The sequence below is a fragment of the Ornithorhynchus anatinus genome, chromosome X5, assembly GCF_004115215.2.
Source record: "Ornithorhynchus anatinus isolate Pmale09 chromosome X5, mOrnAna1.pri.v4, whole genome shotgun sequence".
In the NCBI taxonomy this organism is placed as follows: Eukaryota; Metazoa; Chordata; class Mammalia; order Monotremata; family Ornithorhynchidae; genus Ornithorhynchus; species Ornithorhynchus anatinus.
In genome coordinates this window covers 50,407,557-50,421,329 of record NC_041753.1, presented here as the reverse complement: position 1 = coordinate 50,421,329, position 13,773 = coordinate 50,407,557, and the positions used below count along the sequence as shown (strand labels likewise).

The 13,773-nt window shown below is 47.0% G+C and overlaps 1 non-coding gene across 1 annotated transcript; it reads right to left on the bottom strand.

The window, feature by feature from the left end:
• Nucleotides 1-5,805: 5,805 nt before the first annotated feature.
• LOC114808435 lies at nt 5,806-5,943 on the bottom strand. The gene has a single exon (XR_003756283.1). It is a non-coding gene; the product is annotated as a small nucleolar RNA SNORA7 (small nucleolar RNA).
• Nucleotides 5,944-13,773: the final 7,830 nt, after the last annotated feature.

Here is a 13,773-nt window from a genome sequence, read left to right as displayed (position 1 = left end):
CAATAAGGATAAATCACAGTAGTAAACACAATATTCGGTGATCTAAAAAAGGAGTCGTGAGTATCTCTTAAAATGTCACCAGGAAGCATTTAATTTCCATTTAAAAGGCAGTTATTGTGAGTAATTATAAGATAATTAAATATTGATTATTATAAAAGTCTTATTGTGACTTAGGATATATGTGGTGTAGAGTAAATCTGGCTGCTTTGACATAAACTCAAAATGACATTAGTAACAACTACGTAATTACATTTGAGAGTTAGTAAATGAGACTAAGCATATGCATTATTTAAGGTAAACGAGTCAAATGTTATGGAAAACATCAAAGAGAAGTTTCCAGTATCTTTTCCCTATCATGCCTTTGTCTTGCTAAACAGCCACTAAAAACTGAAACAATGCTTTAAGTTTTTACTATCAAATTATGTCTCATTTTCTGTATGTAATTTGGAATTATTTACAAGGCAAATTACATCCATCCCTCATGCACCTATTACGTTGTAGCCCTAGGTGTGCTTAAATGCCACCAATACTAAATTATTATGCTGCAAAGGTCCTCCCTCTTCATCTTACTTAATTGCTGTAACACTTCTGTGTTATTGCTCTGTTTATGAACTAGGGAGTGAGTTGCCTTACTGCCTACTTTTGTCTCCTAAAAGGAAAAGTGGCAGTCCAGTACAGCACTCTGCAATGCTGTAGGTACTCAAATAATGGTTGACTGACATTTGATTCTTTTGAAGAGCGAGGTTGCCTGTGAGCGGTGTGCATTTGAGAGAAAGGACACTGCTTGACGGGAGCAGTGAAGAAGCAAACACATTTTCAAATTATTTCGAAAGGATTCTCTTCACAGACCTCTGGTGCTTGACTCTCTCCGCCGCTAGCCACTTGACTTTGAGTTTGATCGGGTCGGGTTGGGTCGACCCCCGACCCCGGTCATCGCCCGCTTATTAACACTATTGTATCGTATCATACTGTACCATGTTGCTATATTACCGATTTTGCTTGTTATTGTTTATTGTCGTCAGTGCTGCCACCCACCTCTCTGGCCTCACCAGCCGCTTGACTTTGAGTTTGATCAGGTCGACCCTTAATCAAGCCTACCCCCGACTCTGGTCATCGCCCGCTTATTAACACTACTGCATTGTATCATACTGTATCATGTTGCTATATTACCGATTTCGTTTGTTACTGTTTATTGTTGTCAGTGCTGCCACCCACCTCTCTGGCCTCACCATGTCCCTCCTCCCCCCCGCCGCCCCTTCCTATCCTCCCCTTCCCCTTCTCCTCTCTCGCTCAGCTCTTTCCCGCTCTCTCCTCTGCCTCCTCCCCACCTCCCCTCCCGTGCCCTAGAACCCCACTTTACCAGTGCTACCCCTCTTCCCCCTCCCCCTACTCTCCCCCCACAAAACCCCCTCCTCACCCCCTCCCCCCTTCCCTCTTCCTCACCCACGCCCCATCCCAGTCCTCCTGTCCCACCGCTACCCCTCATCCCCCTCTCCCCGTCCAGGGCCCCGCCACCTCCTTCCCATCCAAACCCTCCCCTCCCCCCGTTCTCCCCCCTCTCCCCCCCTTGCACCCACAGCTACTTTCAAGTGTGGCCTCTGGAACCCCGCTTCATTACAGGTAAACTACCTTTCGTCCATGACCTTTTCCTTTCCCGCTCTCTCCTCCTCCTCGCCCTTTCAGAAACGTGGCTCACTCCCGAAGACACAGTCTCCGCCGCTGCTCTCTCCAGCGGAGGCCTCTCCTTCTCCCACTCCCCCAGACTCACCGGAAAGGGAGGAGGCGTCGGCTTCCTCCTCTCACCTCGTTGCTGCTTCCGCACTAGCCCTCCTCCACCCTCCCTCTCCTTCCCCTCCTTCGAAGCCCATATAATTCTCCTCTACCATCGCCTCCAGATACTTGTCGCTGTCATCTACCGCCCTCCTGGTCCCACCTCCGACTTCTTCAACCACCTAGACTCCTTTCTCACCTTCCTTCTCTCCTTCTCTCTGCCCACTCTGATCCTCGGAGACTTCAACATCCACATGGATGTACCCGATGACTCCTCTGCCGCCCGCCTGCTATCCCTCCTCGACTCTGCTGACCTCCTGCTCCACCATACCGCGCTCACTCACCGACTCATTCACACCCTCGATCTCGGCATCTCCTACCGCTGCACTATCTCCTCCCTCACCAACTCTGAAATCCCTCTCTCTAACCATAAGCTTCTCACCTGCCTCATCTCTCACACTCCCTCCCCCTGCAAATCTTTGCTACTCCCCCATAGAGACCTCCGCTCTCTTGAGCCCATCCGTCTTTCCAAAAGCATCTCTCCTCACTTTGCCGCCCTGTCCTCATTTCCCACTCTCGATGATCAGGTCTCTGCTCTCAACTTCACCCTCTCTACACATCTCAACTCTCTCGCCCCCCTTTCCCTCGGCCGCTCTCGCTCCACTAACCAATAGCCCTGGATCACCTCCTCTGTCTGCCTCCTACGCTCCTATGCTCGAGCTGCTGAGCGCTGCTGGCGAAAGTCCAAGCACCAAGCCGACCTCACACACTTCAAATTTATCCTTTCCTGCCTTAACTCTGCCCTCTCCTCCGCCAGGCAAAACTTCTCCTCCCTCATTGACACCCATGCCCGTCACCCCCGCCAATTGTACTGGACCTTTAACTCTCTCCTTAGGCCCCCTGTTCCTCCCCTTCCCCCATCTCTCACCCCCAATGATCTGGCCACCTATTTCCTCACGAAAATCAACACAATCAGGTCTGAGCTCCCCAAAGTCACCCCTCTGCCTCTCCCCTCCCCCCCACCAACCCTCTCCTCCACTTTCCCATCCTTCCCTTCAGTTTCTTCAGAGGAGATCTTCTCCCTCCTCGCAAGTGCCACCCCCTCCACCTGCGCCTCGGACCCCATTCCCGCTCACCTTATAAAAACCATCGCTCCTGCCCTCCTCCCTTCCTTGACTTCTATTTTTAACCATTCAATCTCCAATGGCTCCTTCCCCTCTGCCTTCAAACATGCCCATGTCTCCCCCATCCTAAAAAAACCCACTCTCGACCCCACTTCCCCTTCCAGTCATTGCCCTATCTCCCTACTACCCTTCCTTTCCAAAATCTTAGAACGAGTCATCTACAATCTCTGCTTGGAATTCCTTAATTCCCATTCTCTCTTGGACCCCCTCGAAACTGGCTTCCGTCCCCTCCACTCTACCGAGACTGCTCTCTCTAAGGTCACCCGTGACCTCCTTCTTGCCAAATCCAATGGCTCCTACTCCATTCTAATCCTCCTTGACCTCTCTGCTGCCTTTGACTGTTGACCATCCCCTCCTCCTCCACACCTTATCTCACCTTGCTCAACTGTATATATTTTCGTTACCCTATTTAATTTGTTAATGAATTGTACATCGCCTTGATTCTACTTAGTTGCCATTGTTTTTACGAGATGTTCTTCCCCTTGACTCTGTTTATTGCCATTGTTCTCGTCTGTCCGTCTCCCCCGATTAGACTGTAAGCCCGTCAAACGGCAGGGACTGTCTCTATCTGTTGCCGACTTGTTCATCCCAAGCGCTTAGTACAGTGCTCTGCACATAGTAAGCGCTCAATAAATACTATTGAATGAATGAATGAATGAACCTTGGCTTCACGGACTCCGTCCTCTCCTGGTTCTCCTCTTATCTCTCTGGCCGGTCATTCTCGGTCTCCTTTGCAGGCACCTCCTCCCCTTCCCATCCTTTAACTGTTGGAGTTCCTCAAGGGTCAGTTCTTGGCCCTCTTCTGTTCTCCATTTACACTCACTCCCTTGGTGAACTCATTCGCTCTCACGGCTTTGACTACCATCTCTACACAGATGACCCGCAGATCTACATCTCTGCCCCTGTCCTCTCCCCCTCCCTTCAGGCTCGCATCTCCTCCTGCCTCCAGGATGTCTCCACCTGGATGTCGGCCCGCCACCTAAAACTCAACATGAGCAAGACTGAGCTCCTCATCGTCCCTCCCAAGCCCGGTCCTCTCCCAGACTTCCCTATCACCATGGATGGCACGACCATCCTTCCTGTCTCTCAGGCCCGCAATCTCGGTGTCATCTTTGACTCGTCTCTCTCGTTCACCCCACACATCCTATCCGTTACCGAGACCTGCCGGTTTCACCTTTACAATATCGCCAAGATCCGCCCTTTCCTCTCCACCCAAACGGCTACCTTACTGTTACAGGCTCTTGTTATATCCCTGCTAGACTACTGTGTCAGCCTTCTCTCTGATCTCCCTTCCTCCTCTCTCGCCCCACTCCAGTCTATTCTTCACTCCGCTGCCCGCCTCATCTTCCTGCAGAAACGATCTGGGCATGTCACTCCCCTTCTTAAACACCTCCAGTGGTTGCCTATCAACCTTTGCTCCAAACAAAAACTCTTCACTCTAGGCTTCGAGGCTCTCCATCACCTTGCCCCTTCCTACCTCTCCTCCCTTCTCTCTTTCTACTGCCCACCCTGCACGCTCCGCTCCTCTGCTGCCCACCTCCTTACCGTCCCTTGGTCTCGGCTATCCCGCCGTCGACCTCTGGGCCATGTCCTCCCGCGGTCCTGGAACGCCCTCCCTCCTCACCTCCGCCAAACTAATTCTCTTCCCCTCTTCAAAACCCTACTTAAAACTCACTTCCTCCAAGAGGCCTTCCCAGACTGAGCTCCCCTTCTCCCTCTGCTCCCTCTACCCCCCCTTCATCTCTCCGCAGCTAAACCCTCTTTTTCCCCTTTTCCCTCTGCTCCTCCCCCTCTCCCTTCCCATCCCCGCAGCACTGTACTCGTCTGCTCAACTGTATATATTTTCATTACCCTATTTATTTTGTTAATGAAATGTACATCGCCTTGATTCTATTTAGTTGCCATTGTTTTTACGAGATGTTCTTCCCCTTGACTCTATTTATTGCCATTGTTCTAGTCTGCCTGTCTCCCCTGATTAGACTGTAAGCCCGTCAAATGGCAGGGACTGTATCTGTTGCCGACTTGTTCATTCCAAGCGCTTAGTACAGTGCTCTGCACATAGTAAGCACTCAATAAATACTATTGAATGAATGAATGAATGAAATTTATCTCTTTCCTTTTGGTGCTTTTTTATGGTATTTTTTAAGCACTTACTAGGTGCTAGCCACTGTTGTAAGCACTGGGGTAGATGCAGGATAATCAGGTTAGACACAGTCCTTGTCCCACATGGGGATCACGGTCTTCATCTCCATTTTACAGATGAGGTAACTGGGGAACAGAGAAGTGAAGTGATTTACCCAAGGTCACACAGGAAACAAATGCACTAGCCGGGATTAGAACACACACTCCATGCCTCCTGCTTGCCTCTTCTCTCTGCACTTCAGTCGTAAGCTTCTGGAGGGCAAGATTTGTGTATTGGCCTCTCCCAAGTGCCCTCATCCTGTCTCTGTCCCGGGACGCCTTCCCTCCTCAAATCTGACAGGAAATTATTCTCCCCTCCTTCAAAGCTTTATTGAAGGCACATCTCCTCCAAGAGATCTTCCCTTAGTCCCCCTTTCCTCTTCTCCCACTCCCTCCTCCGTCTCCCTGACTTGCCCCCCACACCCCACCCCAGCCCCACCGCTTATCTTGTGTTATGCTGTCGAGTCGTTTCCGACCCATAGTGACTCCTTGGACACATCTCTCCCAGAATATCCCACCTCCATCTGCAATCGTTCTGGTGGTATATCCATAGAGTTTTCTTGGTAAAAATACGGAAGTGGTTGACCACTGCCTTCTTCCGCGCAGTCAACTCGAGTCTCCACCCTCAACTCTCTCCCGTGCCGCTGCTGCCCAGCAGCGGTGAGTTTTGACTTGTAGCAGATTGCCTTCCACTCTCTAGCTACTGCCCAAGCTAGGAATGGAATGGATATGCCTCTGCTTGACTCTCCCTCCCATAGTAGAGACTACTAGAGTCCTGGAAACTTTCCAGGTGCAATCCTGAGAGGGGGTTTAGAGCACTAGCTTTTGTCAATGCTTTAAGTTCTCCTTTGGGAGGTAGAGGTGGGTGGGATGATTTTTGAAGCAGCCCCACAGCACTTATGTGCATATCTGTCATTTATTTATTCATTTTGATATCTGTCTCCTCCCATCTATCCTGGAAGATGGATGCAGGCAGGAAATGTGCCTGTTTATTGTTGTATTGTACTCTTCCAAGGGCTAAATACAGGGCTCTGCACACAGTAAGTGCTCAATAAATACGATTGAATGAATGAATGAACAAAGTCCTCTGCGCACAGCATACGCTCCATAAATACCATTGACTGCTTCTCTCCTTACACCTCCGCTCACACTCTTCACTCCACCCTTAGTGTTATCTAGTTGTAAGTTGACACAAAAATTCAGCTGTGGCAGACAGAGGTGGCAGCACTGCTGTCGGGAGACTGGAAGCTCATTGAGGGCAGGGAATCTGTCTATTCATTGTTATATTGTACTCTCCCAAGTGCCTAGTACAGTGCTCTGCATGCAGTAAGCACTCAATAAATACGACTGAAAATTCGATTGAATGAGTGCCTCGTTTTGGGTAGACGCTTCAAGAATATTGGGAGCCAAAGGGCACAGATGAAAAGAGCCGCAGACGCAGCCGGCAACGACTATCTTTGGGTACCCATACCCATACGGTCAGGACAGTCAACCTCTCATTGGCCTTTTCGTCTGCCATCACATCAATCGGTAAGCTTCATTCCAGGTGGCAACATTTTTCAATTCTGTAGACAGCTGTACATCTGACTTGAGTGTCAGAGAGCCCTCTTACAGCAAGTGATACGCATATAGAATCGGGGCATATACATACTGTCCGCCCTCTCCTGAGGGTTTTGATCACCTGTCGAGTGCACTGACAGTGGTGTGTGGCTTGTACTGTGCCCCCAGACAAAGCCCTTTTTCAAGTTCAGCCATTTCACTTTGGCATCTTAAACAGTTCTTTTCAAAGTACGTTAATCTCCATAAGCTTTTCTTTTATTAATATGCTGTAAGCTCCAAAGTATTGTTTTCCCCCAACAGAGTCTCAGTACTGAGAAAGCACTTGCCCTTGTCTAATCACATCTGCAAGTAAGCAAATATTGGCAAAAACTCATAAAACCTTATTATTCCCTCAAGGCAAATGATGTCAACCTCAGTGGCCACTGTTGCCATTTATAAATATGAATCACAAATTTACATCGCCTCTGGATGTCATAAATAGACTTTCTCCTAAAATATGAGCTCACCCAGGAAGGGTCAGTATTAATAATATACTCAAAACAGGCTTTTTAAAACATCTTAATGTTAAAAGGTTGTCTGCCCAGGCTCAATCCCTGGAGACAAATTAGAAATCTCGCTTCTTTGTTTATACCCCAGCATCTGCTGTATGATAAGCTGAAATTGGACACAGGCAAGCAGGGAGCGCAGGCAAATGTGTTAAAGACAGAGCAAAGTACCATCTCAGGCAACGCTATATAGCAGTAAATTTGGGAGACTACAGCTTCCTGGTGGTTACCGGGAGAAGGTGATTCCTTGAGCAGAGAGCATAGGAAGTTTGGGGAACTTAAAAATCAGATTTGAAAACAGTGACAGGCCCCGAAAGGGGCAAACACATGAATACGACAAGCCAGGACCTTACTAAATGTTCTCAGTCCTAAATCTCTAACAGAATTCCCCAATCCTAGAGCTTACAGTCTAGAGGGAGTTTACAGTCTTAGTGTCTTGCTAGTCACCCAACCCTCAGTCCCACAGCACTTGTGTACATAGTCGTAATTTATGTCTTTATGCTAACGTCTGTCTCCCCCTCTAGACTGGAAGCTCCTTGTGGGCAGGGAACATGTCTTCTAACTCTGTGTATCATACTCTCTCAAGCACTCAGTACAGTGTTCTGCACACAGTAATGATGGTATTTGTTGAGCGCTCACTACGTACCAGGCCCTACATCAGGCACTGGGGTGGATACAAGCAAATTGGGTTGGACAGACTCTGTCCCTGTCCCACACGGGGTTCACAAGTCTCCATCCCCATTTTAAAAATGAGGGAAATGAGGCACAGAGAAGTGAAGTGACTTGCCCAAGGTTACGCAGCCGACAAGTGGCGGAACCGGGATTAGAACCCATGGTCTTCTGACTCCCAGGCCCCCTGCTCTGTCCACACCGTCATGCTGCTTCTCAAGCACTCAAGCACTCAGTCAGCACTTAATAAATACCAGTGATTGATTGATTGATATGACTGGCAGATGTCGATCATAGGGGAGGTGGTGCCATGTTGGGTCATAATTCAACTCCATCTACTAGGAATTGGTAGATTTGATAGGAGACCCAGACGCATTCGTAACCAAAACAAAAGCCTCTTACGCAAATCACATATCTGTCTTATTAGCCCCTACCCCCACGGAGAGATTCATATAGACCTATATTCCCCCATGTCAAAATTGCTCTATTTGACGTAGAAAGGCATCACAGAGCCTCTGACAAGCATATGCTGACAAATGTTAGGCACCAGTAGGCATGAGAAAAAGAGAGGAGCAGATTTTGTGAAGTTGTTTTCTTTTGCAAGAGTATAATAGACAGTGTTGGATCTCTTTAGGCTGGATTTTTGGTACAGTTAAGGTTTTGATTGAACATTTACAGCCCCAAACCCTGGAGCTACTAATACGATTCTCTTTTACAGCCAGGGACTGGTCTAGACGCTCTGGTAATTCTACGGCAAATAAAACATCACAGGATGAGTAATAACAGAATGAAAGATTTCAGAAAACATTTAGCACCCCAGGAGATGGAGCCAAGATAGGAAATGGGCTTTTTGAAAAAGGGGAAAAAAAGGAAAAATGGCATAATTTTGCAGAGTTATGGTAAATGTCACAGAAAATTCAACAATTTCCTTTGCGGAATTTAGAAAATGAGTGCACATAATTCCAACTGGGTGATATCACAGTGAATTTGAAAAGTACCCCAAGGCAATTCAGACCTGCTTTCATATTCAAACAGAATGAAAGAAAACATCAGTATTCTAAGTGTGCAAAAAAAAAAAAAGCTGCATACAAACACAAACTAAACAATCAAAGGACTCAGCTGTCAAGTTGCAGTTTCACTTACAAGGAACCCTTGGCCTAAGGCCTGTATGATATGCTAAAAAACCTCAGCCAGGCACAAGTTAACCTTAGATGTTCGGAGATGCTGTCTAGGATTGAGGATATAGACAACAGTCTTACCTAGCCACCTTTCTAATTAAAAACATTAGATTCACAACTACAGGAATACTGCATAATTCGATGCTTATCTGTATGGCAAGATCTCAGAGCCCAACCTGTAGTTTTTAACAACACAGTGAGTGGTTCTCAGAGATGTGACCTATTTCGACTAACCATTAGAAGCCTTAGCCCTTATTCCCCTGCTAAACCTGTGTCAGAAACTAAAGGTCCAAAATGATTTGAAAAGACTGTAGAGGGCTGAATTCAGGAAGCTCATAGAAAAAAAAGACAATTGTCCATCACTGAGACACATTATCATGTAAAAGAGGGGGAAGTCATTTCTGTGGCAGGAAGGTGAGCGGATATATTTTCCAAGTCACAGTGGTAAAGAGAGAGCAGAGGTAGGGGGTGAGGGAATGTAAACATATCCAAAAGGCTTTCTGGTTGTTTTAGCGGAGTGATAAATCTATCAGTCAATAAATGGTATTTATTGAGCACTTCTTGTTGTTGTTGTCTTATGTTGTCGAGTCGTGTCCCACCCATAGCGATGCTGTAGACACATATCTCCCAGAATGCCCCACTTCCAGCTGCAATCCCTCTGGTAGTGTATCCACTGACTTTTCTTGGTAAAAATACGGAAGTGGTTTACCATTACCTCCTTCCGGGCACTAAACGAGTCTCTGCCCTCGACTCTCTCCCATGCTGCTGCTGCCCAGCACAGATGAATTTTGACTTGTAGCAGATTGCCTTCCACTCAGTAGTCACTGCCCAGCTAGGAATGGAATGGGTATGCCTCTCTTTGTCTCTCCCACCTGTAGCCATGACTGGTAGAGTACTGCAAACTCTCCAGGTGTGACCCTGAGAGGGGGTTGAGCACTTACTGTGTGCAAATCAGTCAATCTTATTTATTGAGCACTTTGTGCAGAGAACTGTAGAGCATCTAGACCGTGAGCCTGTTGTGGGAAGGGATTGTCTCTTTGTTGCTGAATTATACTTTCCAAGCGCTTAGTAGAGTGCTCTGCACACAGTAAGTGCTCAATAAATATGATTGAATGAATGAATGAACGAACTGTACTAAGCCCTTGGGAGACTACAATATAACAATAGACTCCCAATAGACTCCCTGCCCACACTGAACTTATAGTCTGGCACTTGGGAGAGTACAATGTGACAGAATTGGTAGGCACACTCCCTGCCCACAGTGAGCTTAAAGAAAAGGGTTTTGAACATAGGGAAGCAGCGTGGCTCAGAGAAAAGAGCCTGGGCTTCGGAGTCAGAGGTCATGAGTTCGACTCCCGGCTCTGCCGCTTGTCAGCTGTGTTCATTCATTCATTCAATAGTATTTATTGAGCGCTTACTATGTGCAGAGCACTGTACTAAGCGCTTGGGATGAACAAGTCGGCAACAGATAGAGACAGTCCCTGCCATTTGACGGGCTTACAGTCTAATCGGGGGAGACGGACAGACGAGAACAATGGCACTAAACAGCGTCAAGAGGAGGAACATCTCGTAAAAACAATGGCAACTAAATAGAATCAAGGCGATGTACAATTCATTAACAAAATAAATAGGGTAACGAAAATATATACAGTTGAGCGGACGAGTACAGTGCTGTGGGGATGGGAAGGGAGAGGTGGAGGAGCAGAGGGAAAAGGGGAAAATGAGGCTTTAGCTGCGGAGAGGTGAAGGGGGGATGGCAGAGGGAGTAGAGGGGGAAGAGGAGCTCAGTCTGGGAACGCCTCTTGGAGGAGGTGATTTTTAAGTAAGGTTTTGAAGAGTGAAAGAGAATCGGTTTGGCGGAGGTGAGGAGGGAGGGCGTTCCGGGACCGCGGGAGGACGTGACCCGGGGGTCGACGGCGGGATAGGCGAGACCTAGGGACGGTGAGGAGGTGGGCGGCAGAGGAGCGGAGCGTGCGGGGTGGGCGGTAGAAAGAGAGAAGGGAGGAGAGGTAGGAAGGGGCAAGGTGATGGAGAGCCTCGAAGCCTAGAGTGAGGAGTTTTTGTTTGGAGCGGAGGTCGATAGGCAACCACTGGAGTTGTTTAAGAAGGGGAGTGACATGCCCAGATCGTTTCTGCGGGAAGATGAGCCGGGCAGCGGAGTGAAGAATAGACCGGAGCGGGGCGAGAGAGGAGGAAGGGAGGTCAGAGAGAAGGCTGACACAGTAGTCTAGCCGGGATATAACGAGAGCCCGTAATAGTAAGGTAGCCGTTTGGGTGGAGAGGAAAGGGCGGATTTTGGCGATATTGTAGAGGTGAAACCGGCAGGTCTTGGTAACGGATAGGATGTGTGGGGTGAACGAGAGGGATGAGTCAAGGATGACACCGAGATTGCGGGCCTGCGGGACGGGAAGGATGGTCGTGCCATCCACGGTGATAGAGAAGTCTGGGAGCGGACCGGGTTTGGGAGGGAAGATGAGGAGAAGATGAGGAGGGAAGAAGATGAGTCACACAGTCACAGCTGTGTGACTGTGGGCAAGTCACTTAACTTCTCTGTGCCTCAGTTACCTCATCTGTAAAATGGGGATTAACTGTGAGCCTCACGTGGGACAACCTGATTACCCTGTATCTACCCCAGCGCTTAGAACAGTGCTCTGCACATAGTAAGCGCTTAACAAATACCAACATTATTATTAGGCTTGGGTTTAGTGGGAAAGGAAGGAAAGACCTTAACAGTGCTTTAGAACTTTGGAAATTGAAAATATATGTCTGCTGGTTTCTTTCCCCCTCCTTCTCCCTCCCCCCAACATTAGCGGTTATGTTTTCCACTACCTGATAAAGTAGGCTTCAATGTGCTGAAATGAACCAGGACAAGAGCTGAGCGTTTTTTAATTTTACCAGCTTTTAAAATTCTCAGTCTTGCTACTGCTTCCTCATTTTCTTTAGCTGTCCTGCTTTTTTCAGTATCACTCATGCTTTCCTGTGCTCACGGCATCACGATCTTACAACTAAACAATGGGCCAAACCAGAGAATAATTTCAACATTCTCCTGCCCTTCCAAGACTTCTTTAATGGAAAATGCACGGGCCTGGGAGGCAGGGGACATGGGTTCTAATTCTGCTCTGCCATCTGCCTGCTGCGTGAGATTAAGAAAGTCACAACTTCTTTGTGCCTGTTTCCTCATCTGTAAAATTCAATACCTGTGCTCCTTCCCCTTTAGGCTGTGAGCCCACCCCCCAAGGGACAGTGACTGGATCTGACCTATCTTGCATCTACCCAGCATTTAGTACAGGGCTTGGCACATACTAAGCACTTAACAAACACTACAATTAGAAATTGCCATCACCTGGCTCAATAAATGGAGAATACACAAAGACATGAAACTTAGCTCAAGTGTATTCATTCAGGCGCTGAAAGCCAAGTGATGCGGACTGACAATTAGTCTCCATGTCATGTACCAGTCTGCACCCGGCAACCTTGATATTTAATCAAAGATATCGACAACAGAAGTGACTCCAACTTCTGCATTTCACTACCTAGGCAGCACTCTGGGCAGTCATACAAAGATAGAAGTAGAAAACCTAATCAAGAAGGGTAGCATGTCCTGTAATAGACATGGTCATACCAATATAGTTTTGTAGTTTAAACCAAACTGAAGATCCACCTGTGTATCTTTTATATGGCTCTGTGACCTGGCTCTAAATGCCCCCCTGCATCCAAATTTAGAGCAAGACCATCATCATTGACGTAGCATTAAACATCAGTCCATCATGTTTATGGAGCACTTACTGTGTGCAGAGCACTGTACTAAGCACTTGGAAGAGTACAATGCAACAGAGATGGTAGACATATTCCCTGGCTACAGTGAGCTTACAGTCTAGAGGGGAAAACGGACATTAATATAAAGAAATTATGGACACATATACATAAGTGCTGAGTAAGATGAAATGACAGAAATGCTCTAAAGGCATAGGAGTCCAGATTTCCAATTCCATGGCTTAGTGTGGAAAATTAGAATACCTGTGAATGCATTTTAATTCTATAATTAAATCATATTAAATTTATCACTCTAATCATACATAATTTCTTCCTATTAATGTCTGTCTACCCCTTTAGACTGTAAGCTTGTTTTGCCCAGGGAATATGTCTACCAACTCCATTTCACTGGACTTTCCCAAAAGCTTAGTACAGTGCTCTGCACACAATATGCACTGAATAACGCATTTGGCATTTAAATATTAAATGCTATTTAAACCCAGTTTTCATAATTGTCTTATTTGTGTATTTCCAAGAGCCAAATTTAGTTCCTCTTTATTCACATGAATAGAAATTAAGATTTGAAATTAGCAAACTACATTAAAGGAGAAAGCTATTTTATGTTAAAATGAAATAAGAGTTAGACAAAATCTGATATCAAAGAAAGAAGGAGACTAGGCAGACTAACTGGAGTCAAGGATGCAGGAAAAGAATTCCTTTATCTTTCATTCACTGAGTGGTATGTTATTTTCATACATTATGGTATTGTAAGAAGCAGGATGGCCTAGTAGAAAGAGCATAGATTTGGGAGTCAAACGATCTGGGTTTGACTCCCAAACCCAGATGGGACAGTGGGTCCTACCTTCACCACTTTTCTGCTCTGTGACCTTGCATAAGTCACTTAACTTCTCTGGACCTCAGTTTCCCCATCTG